General features: G+C 39.8%; 1 long non-coding RNA gene across 1 annotated transcript in view; it reads right to left on the bottom strand.

Moving 5' to 3' along the window:
- Window positions 1-6839: 6839 nt before the first annotated feature.
- The window catches only part of LOC129111587 (uncharacterized), a 66542-nt gene continuing 50029 nt past the window's right edge, over window positions 6840-23352 (bottom strand). The window contains exons 3-5 of the long non-coding RNA XR_008532336.1: window positions 21514-21587; window positions 7754-7811; window positions 6840-6888 (exon numbers count right to left, since the gene is read on the bottom strand). This is a non-coding gene — a long non-coding RNA (uncharacterized LOC129111587). The remainder of the gene's footprint in view (window positions 6889-7753; window positions 7812-21513; window positions 21588-23352) is intronic.

The raw sequence follows: 23352 nt of genomic DNA, 5'->3' as shown, positions 1-23352 counted from the left end.
CCCGCACAATCGCATGAACACTATAAACATTGTTGGTTGGTACTGTAAGATTACACCCTCTGGTCAACACTAATTTAGGTGGCAAATACAACCTTAACGTCATCCTTTTGGTATAAAGAAGATGGAAAATGGATAGGTTCTACTGCTTCATAGATCCCAAACGTGGTTTTGGTGTTTAATTTATTAATTTCTTTCTACTGATGCGGTCTGAGCTTTAAAATAGTTAGAAAGTTCTTGAAATCCTAAATTGAGTGAAATGTAAAAACGATAACTGGGAGCCAGTGTGACTGAATTCCATTTTTGCTCCAACAGCGTTTGTGGGCATCATCAAGCTTTGACTTCAAGGTTTTGAAATTCACTTTCTTCAATATCTTCCATGAATAAATTAACCAGCTGCAGCCATCTACATGGAGACTACCATCATCTTTCTTCCATCCATTTTCCCCCCACTTTCAAGTGTCAAAGTAAAGTGGCCCAGTGTACCGAACACTGTTAAGCATTTGCACTCATCATTTAATCATCGCACCTCGTCCTTTGATTGATGCCTAATGAATGCCCGGGGTCTCGGTTTACAAGACGCTCGCTAACTGAGCCTTGCTAATGGGTTTCTGCCTGTCTGCCAGACAGACCAGGCTTCAGGCAGAGAAGTCTGCGTTTACACCGGAGCTTCAAGACCATTTATTCTATCATTTCTCATACAGATATAACATAGTTAAAGCAGCGTTAACAGACAAAACAATAAATATCCTGAGCTGTTCCCTCCTGTTGTAGACAGCTCATCCATGTTCACATCTGTTCCATGTGTGCCAAAAAATGGAAGTATCCACATTGAGCTAACAATGTGAACAAGACCTCCTGTAATTTTCAACAGCATCTCTTTGCAAGTACTGTCACAATTAGCGGCCACATCAATCAGCGCTAATAGGCCCCGGCAGTAATGGTCTGAAACTGGTTGGAGACAGATGGAGGTTATGTCTTCAAAAACATATCACACTATTAATCTTCCATATGCTTAATTCTCTACGGCAGGGGCGCAAAGTTTTGATAACTGAGTGCCAATTTGGGGAGCCAGCATATGATTGAGTTCCATTTCACTTCTACATTAAACTGCAGAGATTTCTACTAAAATCGCTAACTTTAAATAACAGCACTAGTGTTGATGACAGAATGGAAACATTTTATATACATTTTTCTATTGACATTTTTTAATGACCTAATATAATATTGAATCGTTTATGACATAGTGGTCTCTACTATGAATTTATTTAAATATTTATGCATTTTTTTTGTGTATCCTTCTGCCAGGAAACGCTGGAGGAGCAGCAGGAGAACCAGAGGGAGGCTCATCAGCAGCAGCTCCGCCGCATCCAAGACAAGATCAAGTAAGGAAACTTTAGTCAAGCTAAATATTGTCTTGATACTTAGATAAATTTAAATTACCAAAGAAACATTTGGTAACTAGCATATCAACTTATAGTAGGTGTTCTTGAAGTAGTAGTAAAAGTGAATACAAATATAAAGTCATAAAAAGCGATAGAGTATTGTATGCAATGAAGGAAATAAAAGGTAATAAAAAAGTCATAATTTAGTACACCATAAAACATTATGATAATTAATAGTCATTGCCATAAAATGTCCTAAAAACTATATAAAGTATAGTGTGCCAATAAAAAGTAATGAAAGTCATATTATAGCCTGCCTTTCAAAGAAAAAAAAAGTATAGTAAGGGAAAATTTCAGTAGGGTTAGTCATAAAAAAATGTAAAAGTCAAAATGTAATGTAAGTCAGAATGCCATAAAAAGGCAGGTCATGAAAATGTAAACAAAGTCATAATATAGTAAAAATTATTTTTAAAGTATTGAATGAAAAGTCATTGTAAAGTTTGTCATAAAAATACATAATATGGTTAAAAAGAGATGGTATAACATTAACAAGTAACAAAAAATAGGGTAAATTATGTCAAAAATGAATTGTCTAAAAAGCCATGGTAAAGAATGTAAAAAGCAAAATAAACATATCATAGTATAGTATGTCATAAAAATGACCATAAAAATATCATAGTGTGGTATACAAAAATAATGTAGTAAGGTTTGTCCTTACTACAAGTCATAAGAAATACCATAAAGTCAAAAGTTTTAGTTTAGTATTCCATAAAAAAAGTCATCAATTGTCCCGTGTCATGTCGAATTTCATAGAAATGACAAATACCTTAGTATAGTATGCAATACAAATATCAATAATTAATCCTAAAAAAGTATTTCATGTCAGGGTATAGTATGTCAAAAATGGCACAGTTTGGTATATCAACAAAAATATTACATTGTAGTTTGCTATAAAAATATCATTGTATAGTTCATAGATAGTTCAGTCAAAATTACATAAGGTTTTTTAAATAAAAGTTTGTCATAAAAGGTCCTAATATAGTTTTCACTCAGTCATCAAAACTTTGAGAACCCTTGTTGTATTTGTTATTGTAGTAGTATTCATATTCATACATGTATGTAAATGTGATGCAAATTCTAATGTTGTCCTTTTCTTCTTTTCTCCTCAGATGAGGGCAGAGTTTCCAGACCTGACCTGAAGAAGAAGAAGAAGAAGACGGAGTTCCTTTTCTTCTTCATCCTCCCCCTCTTCTTCCACCCTGCGGTTACTCTGAGATCTAAAAGAATGAGGGGGGGTGGTTCAAATTTTTTTATTTTTGTGTGCAGCTAAATTTTTAATAAAAAAAAAATAGCATAACCCTTTCCGCTTATTTGCATTTATTTGTCATAACCCTCTCCGTTTATTTCTCTGGAGACCGGGGAGGAGACTCACTGCTCAAACTCCCTCCTGCACTGGATTGATGTCCTCACTAGGGTGAGAATCGAACCCGGCTCGACGGCGTACAAACCGGGCAGAGCGTAACCACGCCATCACCTCTCGCACACTTTGAGATGTTCGTTTCGTATATTTGACTTCGTCATTTGGGAGTTGGACCTTAAAATTCATTGCCACACATAAGAATTGAACCCATAACCTCCTGTCTTCTAAGCAGTCGTCCATCTCCACGAGCTATCTGCTCTGACACTTGACTCTGTTTCTTTGCATATTTCACCTCCTCATTCTGGGAATTACACCTAAAACTCACTGCACCAAATAGGGATTGAACCCATAACCTCCTGTCTCCTAAGCAGTCGCCCATCTCCTGGAGCTATCTGCTCTGACACTTGACTCTGTTTCTTTGCATATTTCACCTCCTCATTCTGGGAATTACACCTAAAACTCACTGCACCAAATAGGGATTGAACCCATAACCTCCTGTCTCCTAAGCAGTCGTCCATCTCCTGGAGCTATCTGCTCTGACACTTGACTCTGTTTCTTTGCATATTTCACCTCCTCATTCTGGGTGTTAGACCTAAAATTCATTGCACCAAATAGGGATTGAACCCACAACCTCTAGTCTCCAAACCAGTGGTCTATCATCTTGAGCTATCTCATTTCTCACACATCTTAGAGTTTTTTAATATATTTGCCTACTTTTGGGTGTCAGACCTCAAACTTTAATGCATCACCGAAGGTTTAAACTCATGACCTCCAGTCACCTTTCACCAGGATCACTTAAATCAAATCAAACGCTTTCCTACAATATTTCACTCCCTCATCTTGGCTGTTGGATCTTAAAAATTGGCCGCGCCGCAGGATGGATCTCACGACCTCCAGACTCCTGAGCAGTCCTCTATCACCGTGAGCTATCTGATCCGACACGCTGACCTGCTGCAGCTCCACATGTTGTTCTGCAAAAACAAATTGTCACTCTTCACTATAAGGCTGCTTCACTTTAGTTCTTATAGTCTGTTGAGGAAACAGACTTCATTAAACAGAGTTGGGGTTATCAGCACGTCCACTTTGGGTGTGGATCCTTAAAAATCTCTGCGCCAAATGAGGAACGAGCTCACGACCTCAGCTCTTCACAGCAGTCTGCTAACTCACTGAGCTATTTGGTCACGCCGCCTTCACTCCACTCAAACACATCAAACCTCTGGAAGAACCAAGCAACTACGACACTTTTCAACAATAAAAGGTTGTTCTGCTCATTTCAGATATAAAATAAACGTCCCGTTAGCATCATGAAGCTCCTTCAGTTCTGTTGAGGAAACAGACTGGACCTTCCTAAACCAGACTCTGGATTTGAACCTTTCACCTCATAAAGACAAGCATCAGTCTCTACCGGCTCCTCATCCTGGTGAGCTATCCCTGAGGGTGACCGCCGGCTGTTTGTTCTGAGGTTTGTTCTCCTCACTGCTGAGGAGAAAACTCTGAGTTCCTCATTGACATCAGGAGAGCAGAAACTCAACACATCTTCTGTCACAGGATGAAAACACATCTGTTCTGAATGCACTTTGAATTTTAAATCAAATATTGTAAAACTAATCTTTCTCTCTCTTATTGTATTTGCTGAAGTTGATTTACTTGCATGATACAGTTTTGTTTGTTTTATTGTTGATTTTAGTGTTTCAACTCTTTTGAGGAAACAGAACGGTCCTTCTTGAACCAGAGCCGGGGTTTGATGCTTTCACCTCAAGTGGTCAAGATTGAATCAAGATAAAACTGAGAACTTCTCATCCACAGTGAAAGTGCTGGTGACAATGCAAAAGTCCAGCTTTAAGCTATCACTGTGCTTAAACAAAACTATGAAACATGTTATTTATTCTCTGAATAACAATTTCAATTCAACAGCTGCTGGATTGGTCCAAAACAAATCCAAAAACAAAATAAATCAAATTAGTGAATTTAGCAAGAATTTTGTTTTATAATATTTGATTTAAAATTCAAAGTGCATTCAGAACAGATGTGTTTTCATCCTGTGACAGAAGATGTGTTGAGTTTCTGCTCTCCTGATGTCAATGAGGAACTCAGGATGCAGCAATAAAAATAACTTTATCTATAAAGCATTTTTCTTAACAAGGTTACAAAGTGCATTTCAGAAAAAAAGAAAACAGCAGATTAAACCAAAAACAACAGCAGAATAAAATGGACATGATCTCAACACGGTCGGGGTTGATAGGCTGATGGCTGAAAGTCTGAGGTGAAAGGATCAATCCCGACTCTCCTGTCGAGTCAACCTCAGTCTTCAGACTCTCAGAGTTTTCTCCTCAGCAGTGAGGAGAACAAACCTCAGAACAAACAGCCGGCGGTCACCCTCAGGGATAGCTCACCAGGATGAGGAGCCGGTAGAGACTGAAGCTTGTCTTTATGAGGTGAAAGGTTCAAATCCAGAGTCTGGTTTAGGAAGGTCCAGTCTGTTTCCTCAACAGAACTGAAGGAGCTTCATGATGCTAACGGGACGTTTATTTTATATCTGAAATGAGCAGAACAACCTTTTATTGTTGAAAAGTGTCGTAGTTGCTTGGTTCTTCCAGAGGTTTGATGTGTTTGAGTGGAGTGAAGGCGGCGTGACCAAATAGCTCAGTGAGTTAGCAGACTGCTGTGAAGAGCTGAGGTCGTGAGCTCGTTCCTCATTTGGCGCAGAGATTTTTAAGGATCCACACCAAAAGTGGACGTGCTGATACGACGTGAGGTGAAAGGATCAAACCCCAACTCTGTTTAATGAAGTCTGTTTCCTCAACAGACTATAAGAACTAAAGTGAAGCAGCCTTATAGTGAAGAGTGACAATTTGTTTTTGCAGAACAACATGTGGAGCTGCAGCAGGTCAGCGTGTCGGATCAGATAGCTCACGGTGATAGAGGACTGCTCAGGAGTCTGGAGGTCGTGAGATCCATCCTGCGGCGCGGCCAATTTTTAAGATCCAACAGCCAAGATGAGGGAGTGAAATATTGTAGGAAAGCGTTTGATTTGATTTAAGTGATCCTGGTGAAAGGTGACTGGAGGTCATGAGTTTAAACCTTCGGTGATGCATTAAAGTTTGAGGTCTGACACCCAAAAGTAGGCAAATATATTAAAAAACTCTACGATGTGTGAGAAATGAGATAGCTCAAGATGATAGACCACTGGTTTGGAGACTAGAGGTTGTGGGTTCAATCCCTATTTGGTGCAATGAATTTTAGGTCTAACACCCAGAATGAGGAGGTGAAATATGCAAAGAAACAGAGTCAAGTGTCAGAGCAGATAGCTCCAGGAGATGGGCGACTGCTTAGGAGACAGGAGGTTATGGGTTCAATCCCTATTTGGTGCAGTGAGTTTTAGGTGTAATTCCCAGAATGAGGAGGTGAAATATGCAAAGAAACAGAGTCAAGTGTCAGAGCAGATAGCTCCAGGAGATGGGCGACTGCTTAGGAGACAGGAGGTTATGGGTTCAATCCCTATTTGGTGCAGTGAGTTTTAGGTGTAATTCCCAGAATGAGGAGGTGAAATATGCAAAGAAACAGAGTCAAGTGTCAGAGCAGATAGCTCGTGGAGATGGACGACTGCTTAGAAGACAGGAGGTTATGGGTTCAATTCTTATGTGTGGCAATGAATTTTAAGGTCCAACTCCCAAATGACGAAGTCAAATATACGAAACGAACATCTCAAAGTGTGCGAGAGGTGATGGCGTGGTTACGCTCTGCCCGGTTTGTACGCCGTCGAGCCGGGTTCGATTCTCACCCTAGTGAGGACATCAATCCAGTGCAGGAGGGAGTTTGAGCAGTGAGTCTCCTCCCCGGTCTCCAGAGAAATAAACGGAGAGGGTTATGACAAATAAATGCAAATAAGCGGAAAGGGTTATGCTATTTTTTTTTTATTAAAAATTTAGCTGCACACAAAAATAAAAAAATTTGAACCACCCCCCTCATTCTTTTAGACTCTCAGAGTAACCGCAGGGTGGAAGAAGAGGGGGAGGATGAAGAAGAAAAGGAACTCCGTCGTCGTCTTCTTCTTCTTCAGGTCAGGTCTGGAAACTCTGCCCTCATCTGAGGAGAAAAGAAGAAAAGGACAACATTAGAATTTGCATCACATTTACATACATGTATGAATATGAATACTACTACAATAACAAATACAACAAGGGTTCTCAAAGTTTTGATGACTGAGTGAAAACTATATTAGGACCTTTTATGACAAACTTTTATTTAAAAAACCTTATGTAATTTTGACTGAACTATCTATGAACTATACAATGATATTTTTATAGCAAACTACAATGTAATATTTTTGTTGATATACCAAACTGTGCCATTTTTGACATACTATACCCTGACATGAAATACTTTTTTAGGATTAATTATTGATATTTGTATTGCATACTATACTAAGGTATTTGTCATTTCTATGAAATTCGACATGACACGGGACAATTGATGACTTTTTTTATGGAATACTAAACTAAAACTTTTGATATACTAAACTGACTTTTTTCTATATTTTGACATAGTATTTATGACACACTACACCATATCTAGATGTTTTAATATGTTTTAATAACATTTTAATGGAATTATTTACTATGAATTTTTATGGCAAACTACACTATGATATTGTTTATGGCACATCATGCTATGGTATTTTTTTTTGACATTATATAATGACTTTTTAGGGAATACTATACATTGATCTTATTATTACATTTCTGATGTACAATCGAAATACTTTACTATATATAAAAATACTTTTTTTTTTACTTTTTCATGACATACTATACTATGATATGTTTTATCTTTTTATGCTAAGACATGCTATTGCTAAAACAGTTACTTACAACTACTACTACTGCAGCAACTTTGACTACAACAGAAACAGGAGCGAGGTTAGGATGCATCAAATGAATTGATTACTTACCAAATGTTTGTTCCTTCCGCTCCAGTTCTCGTCTCCTCCAGGTCCTTCATTCAGCAGTCTGAGAAGAAAACAGAGAGAGTTGCAAAACATATACAACTGTTTAACAGGTATTTCATCTGTTGTCCAACATGAGTCTATCCTGCTCCATTCCAGAACTTGGTTTAGTGAAAGGAAGAGAATGACAGGCATACTCGACTACAGTATGACATTTGTTATGACATATATTAGCAGGAGTTCTCAAAGTTGTTAAGGGACCAACAGGATAAGTACACACATAAAACAAATTATATTTTTTATATCACTTCCACATTAACTGCGGTGTTGTTAAATGAAATCGATAATTTCAGCTAATTGTTGTAACCTGAACGCAATTGTGTACGTGATGTAAAAAGACAACATGATTTTTATCGTAAACAAACAAAAGGTATGTCTACATTCAGTGTTTCGCACCGATACGCATAAGATTATCATGGTCTTATTAAAGTGATGAATGAGTTTTCTTTCTTATGAAACATTTGAGAAGACACTTTTTAAATCCTGCTTTGTTTATGTCCATGTTAGCCAAAGTATCTTGCAGGCGATATCTTCACTGTCTTTGCTGGCACATAGCTATGGTGGTAGTTTGCCTTTTTCTATTGTTACCTCTACCATACTATAGTTATCAGGCACAGATTTTGTAGAAAGCAAGGAAAAAATGTTTGCATAAGACTTTTTTGTTTTTTTCCAGTATTAACGTTAACATTTTCTGAAATGTGATGTCTAATTAATATAGCCCTGCCTTGTCTACCGAGGGATTATTCTTTACTGCAGAGGTGAGACTGAATGAGAAGGTTTAGGATGTTAGCTTTTTTGGATTTTGTTGTGTCTTTCCTAGAAACTTCCTGTTTTGCAGTCCCAACTGAACAAACAATGAAATGAAATATATGAGCAGGATTTTCAGGGAGAAGACAGGACTCTAAGATGTGCTAAAACAGAAAAATGGATATGTTAATGTCAAGCATGGCTGTTCAACATCCTGCTTTGACCTTTAAATACTTTAAGCTTAGCTCTTCACATCAAACCTGTTTCACATCATTCCTCCATCTGCTACAGGCAGGTCAAGCAGTCTTGATGCAGCAGCTACATTTTATTTGTACACACACACACACACACACACACACACACACACACACACACACACACACACACACACACACACACACACACACACACACACACACACACACACACACACACACACACACACACACACATTTAATTTAATTAGAGCATGAGCAGCCTCCCTCTCTGCCAGTATTGTCAAGGCGCTCCGGAGCAGCCAACACTATCACTGATTGCTTCTAGATAGGAAGAAATATGATTAGACCACGTGTTTGAGTTCGTCTGTTTACGTGTGTGTGTGTGTGTGTGTGTGTGTGTGTGTGTGTGTGTGTGTGTGTGTGTGTGTGTGTGTGTGTGTGTGTGTGTGTGTGTGTGTGTGTGGGAAAAAATCTGATTGTGGTTTTGTTAGTGGTGAGAGCAGAGGTAAGCTGAAGGGTTGAAAAGGATGAGGAGATGATTGGATATAAGGATACAAGAGGAGAGGACAAGACGGAGGAAGGAGGAGTGAGCTGATACATCAATTTGTTGATGATGTCAATTCTGAAATATGGCTTCAACATATTGGAGAGTTTTATTGAAGAGTGAGATTAAAAGATTGATATAAGTCAGAGCTGCAGTCTTGACTTGGTTAGCTTCGCTTAGCATTGAGACTGGGTGAAGGGAAAATGTGCTAATCTATCATAGAAACTCAATTCTTTCTCTCTGTAGTAAATTTAGAAAATTTTCTGAATACATTTTGAACCAATATTATTTGAAAAGTGTATTTTTTGCATTCCTAAAATTGCTGACTGGTGCTCTAACTGTTGTTACTGAATAAATAGTTACAGTAAAAATACTACAAATTGTTTATTTTACATGTGTGTTCGGGTATAGGCTAAACAACTGGGATACATCATATAAATTAGTCGGCTTTAGAGCTGTTGGTAGCTAACTGTAAATATGTTTTTATTCTTTGGACAGAGCCAAGCTACCTTTTCCCCCTGCTTCCAGTCTTTATGCTAAGCTAGGCTATCCATGTCCTGAATCCTACAGACAAGAAATCCACATCTCCTCTCTTCTCACTCTCTGAAACACAGTGAATGAGCATATTTCCCAGCTTCACATCGTCAAATTATCACAGGTGATAGAGGATAGGGGGAGATGTAGAGACGGTGTGAGGAGGATAGAACTGCAGGAGGAGGATCCCTAAGATCTCATTATAAGTTTGATTTTCAGATGGGACGGGAGGTAAACATGAAAAGCTTTGATTCGCTGTGTAATAAGATTAGTGGTTTTAAAGGGAGAAGGGCAGCAAGAGAGGGAGGGGAAGGAAGGACGAAGGGAAACATGGTGAATAGGAGGGAAGAATGAAGAAGTGACCTTTGCAGGACGAGGTAAGGAGAGAAGGAGGAACCCCACTGAGGAGTGGAGAAAAGAAAAAAGAGAGGGAGGTGAGGCAGAGAGAGGAGGGAGGGAGGACAGGGGATGGAGTGACCCCTGTGAAAACAGATTAGTCGACCATGAAGAGGATTACCAGCAATGATAGCCCCTCTGAGAGAGCAGAGTCTGTCCCAGCCAATGCACACACACACACACACACACACACACACACACACACACACACACACACACACACACACACACACACACACACACACACACACACACACACACACACACACACACACACACACACACACACAATGAACACATCAAAAGTGATCAGCATCAGTCCAACCTGTCTGGCTAATGCAAACGCACACACACATAACAAGTACATGAACTCCAGCACATGAATCCAACAGATAGTTACTTTATAGAGGTTTACATAAAAATAATCTGTTTAGTTGAAGTTTAAACAACCAAACACAGTTGGTTTTAAACTCAAACTACATGTTAATAGAAATGCAACTTGAGTTTGTATTCCTGAAGATTGGCAAAGTGCAGATGAGGCAAGATGCAGTCACATGAAACTCCACGGTAAACTTTTCTTTAGAACGAGTCCTCTGAATTAAACAACATTATAAATGATTTCTAACTGCCCTCCACAACAAGCCCTACAGATCACTGTGGCCAAAATAAAACCGCTCTCTGATCCGACACCTCTAAGGTCACGGTTTGGTTACAACAGAGAGAAAGCGTGGTCAGTGTAAAAGAAACCAACGTTTGCATGAATGAACGGTCGACAGAAACAGGAAGCAAGTGAACATTGTGTTGACCAAACACCCAAACATCACACTGTTTCCTTCTTTGAATCTGATAGACCGGAGTCCCAATTGCTATTAATTAAAGAAATATTTGTGTCGACATTTCGTAAAAGAATAATCCTATGCAATAACTACTTTTATTTTTGATACTTCTATTTCTCTGCTCATGTTTTCCAGTGCTGTGTACAACAAAAGGAAAGGTTTTAAATAAACTCAGATGCAAATGAAAGAAAGGCTAAAATCCTCAATTCACTCAATTTTCACAATCCAAAAGTGCAAACCGGTAGAAAACAAGAAACAACACAAAACTCAGTCTGACTCAAGAGGTGGAGGAAGTTCAACTAAAGAAACAAACAACTTCCTGTGCTCTGGTTTTTGTCCACTTGACAAACATGAAGTTATTAGAAAAACACCTGTGAATAGTTCAATATAGAACTGCCTCTCATTTAAATTATCTATTGAGGACCAAATGTTGAATAAAATTCAGTCTACTATTAAGATCCTACTCATAACAAAACATTCAGCACTTTTCTTACAAAATCAACAAAAAAGACCATCAGAGGCACAAAGACAGATGGACTGCAAGTGCAACTTCAACTTGGTTTTATGATTATTTAAGTAATGTTTGCATGTCTCCCAAACACACGCACGCACACACACACACACACACACACACACACACACACACACACACACACACACACACACACACACACACACACACACACACACACACACACACACACACACACACACACCTACCATTCTGCCAATGTTGCACAACAGCAAGGAAAACAGCTGACAGTCAACTAGGTTCAACATGCTGGGCTGACACCTCCGTCTGTTTGTGTTTGTGTGTGTGTGTGTGTGTGTGTGTGTGTGTGTGTGTGTGTGTGTGTGTGTGTGTGTGTGTGTGTGTGTGTGTGTGTGTGTGTGTGTGTGTGCATGTGTGGGAATAGCAAATCCCAACCAACCCCCACCATCACCAGCAGCACCACCATCATCATGGCTGACACATCTGAAAATGATTCTTACGGGCAGAAAGTTCTGTGAGCTGAGGCAGAGATGAAACACAGTCACACAGACTCTCTAACTAAGCCGACCTGTGTGTTTCCTTAATGTCCTGGCTGTACTGACATGTTAAAGGGCACGTTCACATTGTTTCAAGTCTTTAAGCTCATATGAACGGTGTTTTCCATGTTAAGCTGTAGTGGAGGGAAACGATACACAGAGAGGACATTTATACCGCTGAAGCTTCATATAAACTTCAGACAAAAACTCAATAATGAATGAAATAAGGACTGTGGATTTTGTGGCCCATCAAGTACACATGAAGAGATCTTTCAATGTCCAGAGTGAACAGCAGGAATGATTGCAGCAAGCAAAACTGTAAAAACACTGCTCATGTGGGGATCAGACAAAAAATGGTGAATCTATTTGAAGTATTCTTAGGATAGATTTGAGAAAAATACTCATGTATAAACAATCTTAATGACTACACAATATAACAAAACTTCATTGCACAGATGTGATGATTCAATACTACTGAACACTACTGATCCATTTCACAACTACATGACCATTTGCCAAACAGAACCTTGAACTATCTCTGAAAGAAAATAACCTTTCTTAAAAAGGTTATTCATAAAATATGCTTTCTGTTGCTTCTATCCACATCAACAGTTTTGTAAACACACATATAATGCATTTACGTAAGCAGTGCTTATTGAAATGGGAACACAATAAGGACCAATACACTCAAACTAAACTGATTTAATAAATAAGTAAAACTCCAAGAGTCGGATTCAGATCTGTTTTCACTAAAACAGAGAGAAATTAACAGGCGAGCAGCCAAAAGTTAGATTTTAGTCTTGATGGAATTAATGTTAATATACAATCTAAAGGTGAAGTTTGTCATTTTAACATTTTAAGAATGAGCCAGCTAAAAATAAGATGCCTGTTACCTGAATAATATCCCCATTTATCTTTGTTCACCATAACTAATAGGAATGATGGCACATTTTAACTAATTTATACTAGTTAAATCTAGTTAAATCTAAATCTACAAAATAAATCTAGTAACTAGCAACCAAGCTGTTAATAAACACATAAAAAGCCATTAAAGGTAAAAAAAAAAAAAAAAACTGACAGGTGCAGAAGTATAAAAGAAAAGCAGAAAATTGAATATAAATGACCTTCCTCTCATTGATTTGTACAATATGTGGTCTACTTAAGGATACTCTGTTATTTTTTACTTGTCCTACTTGTGTTTTTATTTATTTTTAATATAGATTATGTAAATCAGATACAATAAACAACAGATGAATCGATTTTAAATTCAGCATTACAAAATGCAGAAAAGGTCAAATGGGTTTATTACAAGCTTTGCGCGCACAAATCAATATCCGAATCAAATGATAAAAGACACTAAACCTTTCCTTCTTGCTGACATTTCTCTCCGTCCCGCTGAGGGAAAGTTTTGATCTCGGGACCCCCCTCAGAGGAAGACGGGGGTCCTCTCCTCCACTCATCCTAAATGAGGGCTTTTTCCTCCATTTTCTCTGCTGTCGGTGGGGGGTGTCGGGCTCTGGGAAGAATGAGGACTTCCTGGGGAGGGCCTTTAAGTGCAGCGCTGAGGAGTCTCTCTCTCTCTCTCTCTCTCACTCACACTTCTCCCCCATGTCTCTGGCTCATCCTAAATGGGGTCAAGCTCCCAGTCAGACCTGCTGCTTTCAAAGACCCCAAAGAGCAGCTCTCCTCCACCTGCCCTTTCCTCCCCTCCCTCGACAACCTTTTCTTCTTCCTTTCTTTCCACTCCTGCCCCTCACCTTCCTCTCTTCTACTCCATCTTTTTTTCCTCTCAATCCTACAGCTGCACTGTTCTCGTCAGCCTACCTACTGTATCCTTCTTTCTTTTCATTACCTTAAGCTGGAAATATTGGGCTTTTTTTGTTTGCTTTTTCCCTAGTTTACAATACATACTATTGTTCTTTCAAAAGCATTTCAGAGACAATATACAGGACTGTATTCAGGAGCTGCTATGTGTCTAAATGTGGTCTGAAATGTGGTTGAAACAAAGGACGTCTAGATCAGTGTTTCCCAACCTGTGGGTCTGGTCACATGATTAATCTGAGGGATCACAACATGACAAACAAGATAGGAAAGAGGAGAAAAGAGAATTTTTGCTGCACAAAATTGTGTTTACTTTTTTTCTGACTTTTACACAAATACAAAAAGAGAGTTTTACCTCTTAAAATGAAGCGATCTGACATCTGTAACTGAGCTGCTCACAGCTCATAAACGTGTAACTTTTCACGGGGTAGGATTGGCTTTCAAGGGTCTTTCAAGGGTCACAAGAAAAAAAATTGGGAACCAAGTGTAGACGTCTTTTGACATGCGATTCAACAAACCACTGCTTACTAGATAGACTGAAAGCGTTGCAGTCTTGTCAGGATCAAAATGCTTCTGAAGTTAATAATCTCCACGGAAACCAGAATAACTATTCATGCATAGTCATGTGGATCAAATCAGGATGAGAGAAACATGTAATCAGAGTCACGAAAGCTCGCGCAACCAAACCGGACCAGCTAATAGATCAAAACACAAAGTCATGCAGGGACTCCTCAGAACAGTTTTTAGCTGCAGACTCAAGTTGTACAGTCGCTCTGTGCAGGTGCTACAAGTGGATGCAATTGTCTTATTATTTCTTTCCACCAATACTCAGATGACGTAGAAGCCTTTTTATAGTTTCTGTGCACATGCAGTGAGAGCAATTGCTCTGTGTCACTCTCACCCAATAACCACTTTAACAGCAGCAGCTAACAGTTACTGAGATGAAATTGTTTCAGCTTTAGGTTGCACACGAATCAGTAGCCAATGACCCTCAAGCACCTGTCTAACACACACCTTCACGCCTCGAAGGGCCCTCCCCTCTTTGATAAGTATCAACGTACCTTCCCTCCTTTTACCAGGCATCCGTCTGTCCACGGGAGAAAGCAGGAGATAAATCCATCAATCAGTCCGTCCAGGATGAGACGAGTTCTGTCATTTCTACACTCTTTTACTTTTCCCTCTTGTTGGAGCATTGCAGGACAAACGACGCATAGAGCATTGAGGAGAAATAAGTGGATGCCAAGCGTACAACTCCCATCACTCTTCATAAGTTCTTGTTGTTCCCAAACACTTTCCAACAGGATGCTCACCGTTTTGGCCTAGCAGTGACAGAGATGGTTCCATAGCTTCACAACTTCAGTGCAAAACTCACTGCTTCCATCGACAGCAGCAAACCCTACCTGATGACTTGCTGTAATAAGAACCGTTGTCCCTTCCCTCAGAAGCCATGTCTTCTTCATAACTTCCCTCCATCCTGCTTTCCTCAAACTCTCCCCCTTCTATCTACTCCTCAGGCTTTCCCCTTTACAGCATTCCTCCCATCCCAGAGTCTTTCCTACACCACCGCCGACGGCCAGCGTGGCTCTCCGCTCCCCTCCGACCCATACCAGGTTTTTATTTAATTTGCCCGTATAATAGACGTGAATGAACCCCGGGGTTTAGGGCTACACAGGCAGAGAAACCCACAGACGAGGGAGGGGCAGGCCGCTCAGCAATGTGTGTCAAAAGAGAAACAATAAGTGCCATTATTTTTGATTGGCTTCCCCTTTTTGAAAATTACTTCCAAAGTGTGATGTTCCATTGTTGGAGCAGAATAACGCTGAACAATGCAGCGGGGGATGGACGGGGGGGGGGGGGGGGGGGGGTAGTCTTATATATCCAGGCTAATATTCAAGGGGGCTTTGGCCATTGCTGGCTGTCCCGCACTGGATAACCCTGCAGCGCAGCCACTGGGCCCTGGGTTAGGCTCATAATGGGAGGCGTTGGGAGGCCTTTAGTTCCCATTGTGGCGGCTGTGTCAACAAAGAGGCCGCTGGGAGTTGCCTGGCATGTGGAATGGAGAAAAGGCCCTTTATCCCATTCTTTTTAGAGCGACAGAGAGACAGAAAGACTGAGAGAGAGAGAGACGTTATCACAGCAGCTCGATGCATCATGTCTCTCTCTCTCTCTCTCTCTCTCTCTCTAGTGTCCCAGTTTACCCCATTAGACTTTGATAGATTGTCCAAAGAGAAGAAAATGTACCAAAAACAGATAATTGGTTTCAGTGCTACATGCTAACACCCTAGCATACCCTATAAACAATTACTGTGTCTGTGCATACATTTGAATAAACTACTGTACATGCACAACCAATGAATTCCAGTTTATTACAACTTGGGTCCTTTTTTTCCACAGTAATCTATGTAAGTAATGTCAACACAGTACTCACAAAGTTAACTGATAAACTTTTGGAACACAGCAAAATGACTAAAAACACATTTCTGACAAGCAGTCAGACAGGTTACATCCATCACAGTTTACACGCCGACTTCCTACTTCAACTTTGACCTGCTGCTTTCAGCTTAAAACTGCCAAATTGTTCAACGGACAAAAGCAACTTTGACATACAACAGACTATAGTTATTCTCAGGTCCACAATATTTTTTTCATTTTTTTTTTCATGGACTTTATAATTATGTGTGCGATTCAAAGCATTAAATTCAACTTAAAGTGGAAAAGTGTCACTGTGATCACAAGGGACAAGATAATAATAAACATTGTGTAACAGCAGCATTTTATTGTTTATGAGTTTGAGTTTTCATTTATAAAAAAAATATATCATCTATGCTTTAACAAGTTACATAGGGAGGGATCCTTATTTTAGGTGACATTAAATCAATACAGTTTAATAAATAGTTAAATTAACGATAGAATAAGGAAGGATAAGGTCTGTAATAAATATCCCTTATTCAACAGCTGCTTGACCAGTTATGTTGCAAATCTAATTTCCTGATAAACATGGGCCTTTAGGAACACACCTAAAATGTCAGTAAATGGCAGCTTCAATTGAATAAAACTCTTATTAGTGGATCTCTAATTAGATAAACTGACAACTGTTGCTGGTGAAATAAAGAACAGCGTTTACAAGACGCTCCTCAAACCCTGTGCCCCTTTGCTTCCATGTTTTAGAGCAACACACACACACTCACATTTACATGAGCAGTGGATTAGCACGTCAATATCACTGTCGGCCCTTTCATTCATCCAACTCCACCTGGGAAAGAGACGGACAGTTGTGTTTACTCTAGATTCTATTCCCCGAGGCAAACACACACGCACACGCACACACACACACACACACACACACACACACACACACACACACACACAGACACACACACCACTATTATACTTGTCTCCTGGCTGCGATGAGGCAACCTTGAGAAAGCTGAACAAATGGTGGCATCCAAACACACATGTGTACACATGTATGCAAATACACACACACGCAGAACAGCAGCACCTAAACAAACAGGCCCAGCGATGGTAGCAGCACACGCCAGGCAGCTCTCATTACCCGCCAGCACAATGAGCTCATCACACACACACACACACACACACACACACACACACACACACACACACACACACACACACACACACACACACACACACACACACACACACACACACACACACACACACAGAAGAGCGACACAGTCAATACCCAGCGAGAGTTCAGCACACACACCAACACACTCTCTTTCTCTCTTCCAGTGTACTTTAACGTCATTTCAATAATAAAATTCATATCTGTAAATAGTTTTTTTTATATTTTTAACATGGTACAGACTCACTGCAGACATTAATCTACATTATTAACCCAGGGAGGAGTAGATGGTAAAATGGGGGGCTGGTGGACGGCTCTGGATGCAGTTTGTTTACTACATCAGCAGTTTCCTATTGATTCCTATTGTTGGGCCGACGTAGATAAAGCACAGAGAGACAGCAACTGGTCAGCATAGAAGGGAACAGAAAAGAGGAAAAGCCTGGTGGTGTTACTCCATGTGTCAGGAAAAAACACAAACTACAAATATCTACATTTATATGGCATTTTATATCTAAGGAGTGTTTTTTCTTTACTATTTCATTCCACTTTTACTGCTAAATACTTATTGTTTCTCCTCCATGAAATGAGCTGTGATAATAGCATTAAAATAAATATTTCCTCTGATGTCTACTTTGACTTTCTGTGGGTGAAGTTTGAGTGTGTTGGGGTTTGGATTAGTTTGGACTGTGAGTGGACTGCTGTCTCCTAAAAAACACTTAAATAATAAATTGTATGTAATCTGGATATTTTTTTTGTGGTTATTGAGGCAAATCTCTCTCTTGGTTTAAATATTGAAAATCTCTAAATGGATCATGATCAATATTTAGCTGATATTCAAATCTTTATCATGATTCAGTCTCACAGTTTGTGTCTGATATAAGAAAAGAACAAAAGTATGAAATCCCACCTTCTATCATGTTTCCATTGTACATTTGTTGTATTCATTTAGTCTGTGTTGGTCGACGTCACTGCACTTTCTCAGTAGTGATTTGTGTTTACAGCAGCATAAAATTGACTAAATACTGTGAAAAACAAAAAAACTTCTGGTCTTTATTAGATGTTTAATGGATGTTGTCATTTTTCATTTTAAAGTAAACACACATGTAATTTGCCATAGTCTCAAGTATACTTAATAATATATATAATAATATAATTAATTTCCTTTCCTTTTACATTTATATTTTTCCACCTTTAAATGCTTTGTTCTTTTATTTTCCCTCTCTGCAAAAATATCCTCTCAGCGGTCATTAAAGGAGCTTATTATCTTGTGTACACACTTCACATGTGTGCACATGTACGCGCGCACTCCCCGCTAATGACAAGCCCTCCAGCTGACCTGCTGACCCTCGTCAGAGCGACAAAGAGGCAGATAGCAGCAGCAGGACAATAAGATGGAGAGGTTGCTTAGGGTGACGAGATAAAAGCAGTGACACGAACGGCGATGGAGGGATCAAGAGCACGACAGGAGGACAACGGGAGGAGTAAGGGGGCGGGGGTGATGGCATTAAACTCGGCTTGACTGTATCCAGGTTGAAAATGAAACGCCAAGGAGACGGCGAGTTAGTAAATTAAAGGTACTGCCTTTAAAAAAGCTGTACTTCCGACCTTTTTATTATTTAAAAAAAGGATCGAGGTAGCAAAGAGCAAAATATCCTGAAAGTGTGGGTCAAACTTTTAATGGCAACTTTTTCCCTTCAAGTGTGTTTTTTGAGATCTGGCACCAAGTGATTCTCAGTTTTCTTGCCTCTTTCATACATCATCCGTCCCTCCACACACCTTTCCTCTGCGTCGATGTCAGGTAGGTATTTAGGTGAAGACTGCAGAGCGTCACAGCTCAGCCGGTCGAACCGGACTGATGATCAGGATAAGAGCGAGAAGCAGCCGCGTCCATCATTCTGTCTGCCTCCAGCATGAAGAACATGCATTATCGTCCCATCACTGTGCTGTCAGCAGTCACACACACACACACACACACACACACACGCACACACACACACACACACACACACACGCACACACACACACACACACACACACACACACACACACACACACACACACACACACACACACACACACACACACACACACACACACACACATCGTTCTATGTAGCAGCACATACTGTCACTCTACACTGATAAGACGTCTATTACGCTTCATTCAGTCTGACAGACAACATGAGCGTATTTTTAGGAGCATTAAATCTCACACACACACACACACACACACACACACACACACACACACACACACACACACACACACACACACACACACACACACACACACACACACACACACACACACACACACTACTAGCAGCGCCTGTTGATTACACATCTGAAATGGACCATGGAGCCACTGAATGGATCAATTCTATTCCCATCTTATTTGATGGCGTGGTTCTTGCTCGTGACTTGGAGATAATTTAGCTGACGCTCAGAGCAGGACCTCACCTCAAAACACTTCTTCATGTCAAACGTCTACTAAAACCCACCGCCCTGCACAGTTACCGCGTTTTTTTTTGCTTGTTCACCCATCACATCCATCTTTTCATATCTCTCCATCATCTCTCATAGGGTCCCCTTATATTCACATCTGACTTTATGATGAGGTCATTGCTCATTTTTAGTTTAGTAGTGGCACCAATGCTGAAGTTTTATTCATACAATCACAATAACAGGTTGAATATGGATACATGTAAATATATTTAACAGTATTTCACATCCACTGAAAGTCAGTATTTATTTAGGATGCAAGATCACACAAACAAGGCACCTCAACATCAACTGAAACTTAGTATCAACTCATCTAATTCTTATGAATAACTAAATAACTAAACTAATTTACAGAGAAAAACTTTTTTTTTATAATTAATTAATACAAATGTAAGATCATACCTTATCCCATTAAACATGAAATGCCTCTGTAAATGAGCAACAAGAGCAAAGGCAACTAATTGAACTGCCAGTAGTCACATTAAACTGCAACATTTATAAAACTTAAATCCCATGAAAAGATGAAAACCAACACTGTGTTAGTGTTGAAAAGTAAATGTCAAAGGACACAGAGTTTTTATCACACAGGAGTATATTAAATATCCTATAGTACAAGTCCTATATTGTTAATCAAACAGAACAAATTCCAGCCTTATCAAATACTAGTAAGAGAAGCCCTCATACAAAGGTCTCTAATTATGAGCTGATGATTTACGGTTCAGATGGAGGCATTGACACTTCACCTCCTCATCTATGCAGCATGCACACATTCAGCCGCAGGTTTGATTGGAAACTTTTCTTCAACGAGGGGAGAAAAATATTCCTATTGTGGAGGAGCGTACAGGCAGAGAGAGAGACAATAACTCTGACCTTGGTATTAAACATTATAGATTTCCCTCTCACTGAATCTGTGGCTCAAGTGTTTATCTCATTGAAAGCTCCTTAGAGACACACACACACACACACACACACACACACACACACACACACACACACACACACTGAGTATCAGCCTTGAGAAGGTTGTAAAAAATGAAAAAACTTTTAGCTGGAAGGTCCAAGCAGTGAATGAGCACAGATAGATATAACTAAACTCATATATACAAAAGCCGTCATATCTTAAAATCTGACCATTTTAAGGTCAAAGTAAAATAACCACCAGGACTTTAATTAGTACTGAACGCTGCACTACAACCCTGGATTCATGAAAGGCTAATATTCATCTTTGTGCAATAAAGAAACGACGGACTTTTCTAAGTGTATCACCTCAAATTGGAACATTTTATAGCGTTAATCAAAACATGTAACTGTAGCAGTTAAGAGCAACCTTTACGGACCGATTTACGTATGTTAATCTGATTTATCAAATAAATTAACATTAAAGTTGTTAAATTACATACAATATACAGGGAGGGGGGTAAAAAACAAGACAAACTTTGAGAAATCCTCCACTCCTTCATTAATCAGATAAGACACTTATACATTTCTTACCTTTCGAGAACAGGTCTCATCTTGTTTCTGTCTCTGTCGTCAACTTCAGCCCAAGCTGCCATGTGATCCATGTCCTAGAAAACAGAACAAATAAAAGCACAAGACGGTTACTCGCTCAGTGATTTCTACAGGTGAACAAAGAAGTTTAGAGGGACACGTGAACTCTTTGGGATTTACTCGGCTGCAACATCTCCTGTCATGGTATCAATGAAAAATATTTTTAACACCAACAGAGATGAAATAGTTAAAGAGATGGTATTGTCTTCTTTCCACACGCTGTCATCTCTCAGCCTCAAAAAGAGGAAAATTATGACAGTGAATTAACTTTACTGTAGCAGAAGCTTTTTGTGCCTTGGCCTTGATTTTGACTCAGTTTTGATCTTGACTACAGCACAGCAGTCTGGTTCACTCTCAGAACTTGCTCTGGTCCTGAGCTCTGACATTACAAGTCTATAAGAGTTTTAGTCTTTTTGTTTTCATGAAAGTAGTCTCAGACAGCTGGTCCAGACCCCAGACTCTTCTGTTAAGCCTTCAGGGACACTTCACAAAGGCCCATCGCAAACACCAACAGTCTTGAGTGCCTTAAAAAAGGCTAATGAGGATTCTTTGTTTGCCATCTGCAGTGAATCTATCTCACCTTTCATAAAGTATTTATCTATTCCTCATCCATGCAGATTATTGTCTAAATTTACAGAATAAAAAAAGAATAGCACCAAACAAATATGTCGTGCCTCGGTTTCTCTCACTTTCCTACAGTTCTTTATTAATCCAGGAAAGTTTACTGACAGATAAATGCTCTTTTTCAGGAGCGCTCTTAGCCACAAACCAGACCAGATCACTGTGTGATCAGCTGGTCACTGGGCAGCTCCAATTGACCGGTTGGGGTTTTCAGGGCCTTGCTCAAGGGCACCTCAGTGGTGGTGAGGATTTGTCCTGCCACGCCGAGGATTACATTACATTACATTACAGTCATTTAGCAGATGCTTTTATCTGACTTACAATCAGTAGTATATTACATATCATTCACCCATTCACACCTTGCATGGTACCTTGATTTAACTAACATTCATGCAACATCCAGTCCACGATGGCAAGCCTTCGGGAGCAACTTGGGGTTAAGTGTCTTGCCCAAGGACACATCGACTGCCGAAGCCGGGTATCGAACCACCGACCCTCTGATTGGAGAACTACCTTGCTCTACTACACAGCCGCCAAATGTCTGGACACGGACACGCTTTAATCACTTTCTAAACAAGATAACGTGGCTTCGTGACTGATTCATTATCACAATTGTAAATTATACCGCGACTTTGGTGACAAAAAGCGGACCTTATAACCCGACCTTATATCCATAACACCTGAGTCCTCAGTAAAAATCAAAACTTGATCAAACATATTTCTGCTTGAAGGAATACTTTAACAGACTTCTGCTCCTCTGTCTCATCGACCTTGGCGAGGTGCATAATGGGAGACAGACACACAACGCCTCTCACTGCCTCTCTTCTTTCTCATATGCAGGGGCCCTCTCCTCTCATGCCTCTAATTTGCACTACTTCTCTTTTCTACTACCAATACACACACACACACACACACACACACACACACACACACACACACACACACACACACACACACACACACACACACACACACACACACACACACACACACACACACACACACACACACACACAAAGGCTTCATTCATAACCAACCTATCTGCTGTCTTGCTGCCCCCGTCTCTACCTCCATCCTCTCGTCTCACCCAAGGTCTCAGAATAATAGAAAATAGCAGATTAGCATTCACCTCCCAACGCTGTGGTGTGACTTAGTACACAC

This window comes from Anoplopoma fimbria, chromosome 22 (assembly GCF_027596085.1).
Source record: "Anoplopoma fimbria isolate UVic2021 breed Golden Eagle Sablefish chromosome 22, Afim_UVic_2022, whole genome shotgun sequence".
NCBI lineage: Eukaryota > Metazoa > Chordata > Actinopteri > Perciformes > Anoplopomatidae > Anoplopoma > Anoplopoma fimbria.
The sequence above is the reverse complement of the archived record's forward strand: the minus strand, read 5'-3'. Positions and strand labels throughout refer to the sequence as shown.